The following is a 3,609-nucleotide window of genomic DNA, read 5'->3' as shown; positions in this document are numbered from 1 at the left end:
AAATCCCTTAACAAACTATTCACACATCTCAAGTATGTTTCTGGAGGTTTTAATGCCAAATCATGGTAAAGTACAAGTTAACAGCTTGAAAAACTCCTCTAAAGAGTTCTGCTTAAGCGTGATATGTCTAAAACAGTGTTAAAATAGTGTTCGTTTCATACAGGCAGCAGTAAACAAAATATTTCAGAAGCATTTTATTTACTTCACTTTTCCAGAGGTGGCGTATGCTTCCGGAGGAACTGAAAACAATACCTCAACACGGAACTGATAATAATTCAACAAACGACTTACTGAAATAAAACTCTGCTATCTTGCTCCATCACATCTCCGCCTCATATGTCATTACACAGTTCTATCCTCGTGGTAGTATAACGCTATCTACAATTGTATTCAGTTATAGACCAGGACTATACTAGAATACATGAGATATTCCAACAAAGCTGTCAGTATATGTCTTCAGCCTGTTCGGAAATCCCCATTAAAAATGTCTAAGACTTGTAGAGGGGAGTGTATACAATATATTTTGAATAGGAATCCAATTCGAGTAACGCGTCCCTTCCGTTGTAAGACGATTTCAGTTCGGACGTTTAATTAACCCATTTCTGTTTGAGGAACTGATCTGAGCGTGACGCATGCAGATAGTAAGTAACAATTCAAAAGAAAACGAGACATCTATTTATCATGTAAGGAGATTTTTTGTGTTAACACTTAAACATTACGTGTTTACAATGTTCCAAAACAAAAAAGAGAAATCTGCATACTGTACGTACACAACAGTAGTGAAATTTAAATGATAGTATGGCACTGTTGAACGGGAGGCCTCGTCCGAAGAAGTTCTGATGCATTGCAGCAGCGGCTCAAAATGACTAACACCAAAGTTGTTACACACATTGTTGATGAGAAGATTGTTCTGGTTCACAGTCCCCGTGCCACCTGGTATCACTGCCATTTCTAGTACAGCGACCAGAACTCGTGCCACCAGATCTTCCTCTGTCTCTACAGGTATGTCCTGTATTAAACTTTGCATACAGCCCCACAAAAAGTAGTCCACGTCATGGTGTCTGCCCTGATGCATACAAGGAGAAGCAACTACGAGCCTTTACCATCACTCAGTAGACGTGAGAGAGCTACACATCTGATGTGAAACCGTCATTGAATGGGAACTCTACGTTTCCGGACGCAGGTTCCAATTCAAAATATTATGAACTCACTCCCCTCTACAAGTCCTAGGATTTTGTAACGAGCATTTCCTGACACCTTTTAAGCACCGTCATAATCAAAACAAAAAAGTAGAACGTCATCAAATCCTAATTAATCGTGGAATTTCTGTCAGTGTTGATTGTCTCTCATCTTTGTAAATATTTCGTGTCACACGGTTCCGGACAGAACACAAGCGCATAAGAAAAATTATCATATATCCGGATGGCAGAAATTTTTGGTTGCCCCGACATTGTGTCTGATGCCTCAGTGATCATGCAACTAGCTAATTTCCCGAATTCAAGTCTTCTAACTGCACCATCTCGCTATTGAAATTCACAATGATAAATGAGGTACGCGGATTTACAACATTTAGTGCCTAACACGAATGTCGCAGCAACAAAAATACAAGTTTAGTAGCAGAAAAGGGTTTTCCACGAACAACTACCGACAGAGTAAAGGGAAAGGGTATTCATAGCATCGTTTAGAGTGAGAAAGTGATTCATGAGTGGAGCCGTGGTGGCTATACTGCCTTCATATGTTTGGCCGATCCTGGCTGTCACTCTCCCCCCCATATGATGCGAGGGATCGCAGGTGGCGTCTGGGCCAGCGCAGGGCTGCGGCGCCACGGCAGTGGAAAGGGGCTGCTCTGGTGCTAACGACGCAACTGATATTCAGCCTCAGGCCGCGGAAATTCGATTACGGCGCGGGCTGACGGGAGCAGGCAAATTGGGGCACGACCCCGCAGCATGTTGGGGCGCCAGAGAGCCTGCCACGTCCGGCCTGTGACGCCGCGTCACTGCAGGCTGCGTGGCGTGAACTCGATAAGAAGCGGCGATCCCGGCGGTTTCACGCTCTATCAGCCTCGGGGATTAATTGAGTAATTGAGGTCTATTAGCCGAGGGAATGCTGCCTACTTGCAAAGGGTGCATTATGATTTCTGTGGCTGCAATACTGTGCATCAATTCTAGGGCTTTTTATGTAAAGTTTTAAACATGGCTGCGTGGTCAGCGACCGTTTACAAGTTAAAATTAAATCAATTATAGCCCTCGCTTGCAAAAAATTAAGTCATTTTACCTGATTTTGGCACCTATTTGAGTGCTTCATCAGAAATACGACATTCAAACTGGCCTATAAAGAAGTACGAAAATTATGGGATTACTTTAAATTTATTTATTTATTTATTTTTGTAAAAGTGTAATTACTGACAAACAGTACAAGAAAGAAACGGTACTTACAAGTCATGTATAAATTAAATATCAAGCGATAAGGTTTTAGTTACATAATTTTTAAGAAGGAATACATGGAAGGCAAGCCACAATGGACTGCTCACACATGTCAAGCCACAGGTAGCAACAGATTGAGGCACCAGCCTTAGCAGTTGCGGACAGGTGGACATTAAAGCAAGAGTACCATCTAGTAGCCGCAAAAATAGGTAGGCTACTAGATGACACTCTTGGTGTAATGTTCACCTTCCCGCAACTGCTAAGTCGGGCCCCTCAGTCTGTTCCTACCTGCGGCATGACATGTGTGAGCAGTCCATAGTGGCTTGCCTTCCATGTATTCTTCTTTTAAGAATTTTGTAACTGAAACTTTAAAAAAGCACTCCGTCTTCACGCCACGAGTGGCCTACCGGGACTATCCGACCGCCGTGACATCCTCGGTGGAGGATGCGGATAGGAAGATCGTGGGGTCAGCACACCGCACCCCCGGTCGTAAGATGGTATTCTTGACCGAAGCCGCTACTATTCGGTCTAGTAGCTCCTCAATTGGCATCACGAGGCTGAGTGCACCCCGAAAAATGGCAACAGCGCATGGCAGCCTGGATGGTCACCCATCCAAGCACCGACCACGCCCGACAGCGCTTAACTTCGGTGATCTAATGGGAACCGGTGCATCCACTGCCGCAAGGCCGTTGCCGTAACTGAAACTTTATCTCCTGATATTTGATTTATACGTGACATGTAAGTACCGTTCTGTCTTGTACTGTTAGTCAGTAATACACTTTTGTACAAAAAATTTCCAGTAATGTTATTACTTCTTTATAGGCCGGTTTGAATGATTTATTTCTAATGGGCGCACTCATAGAAATTCCGGAACCATGGCAATACACATAATCTTTTCCCCGAGGGCTGTAATTGCTTTAATTTTTACTTCTTATGTAGTTATCTGAACACATCATTGCACCGTAACACCACCAGAAGCCAACCAGTAGGCATCTGATTGTAGCAAGGTAATTTTAATGGATGTGGCGGTCAACTATTTACCTTACGCAGCAGTCGAGAAGCGCCATACACAGAGTTTTTCTTACGAACTCAGAAACACTTTCTCATATGAACGATATGAGTTTCGTTGTAGTCCACTTTAAGTCAGTTTACATTGTCAGACTACTGGTAAGTACATACGCGTCCC

General features: G+C 43.3%; 1 pseudogene; it reads right to left on the bottom strand.

Annotated features, from left to right (window-relative positions):
• Window positions 1-2,999: 2,999 nt before the first annotated feature.
• LOC124799681 lies at window positions 3,000-3,117 on the bottom strand (annotated as a pseudogene).
• Between the last annotated feature and the right edge of the window lie 492 nt (window positions 3,118-3,609).

This window comes from Schistocerca piceifrons, chromosome 5 (assembly GCF_021461385.2).
Source record: "Schistocerca piceifrons isolate TAMUIC-IGC-003096 chromosome 5, iqSchPice1.1, whole genome shotgun sequence".
NCBI classification, from domain to species: Eukaryota; Metazoa; Arthropoda; class Insecta; order Orthoptera; family Acrididae; genus Schistocerca; species Schistocerca piceifrons.
This window is presented reverse-complemented; position numbering and strand designations above follow the sequence as displayed.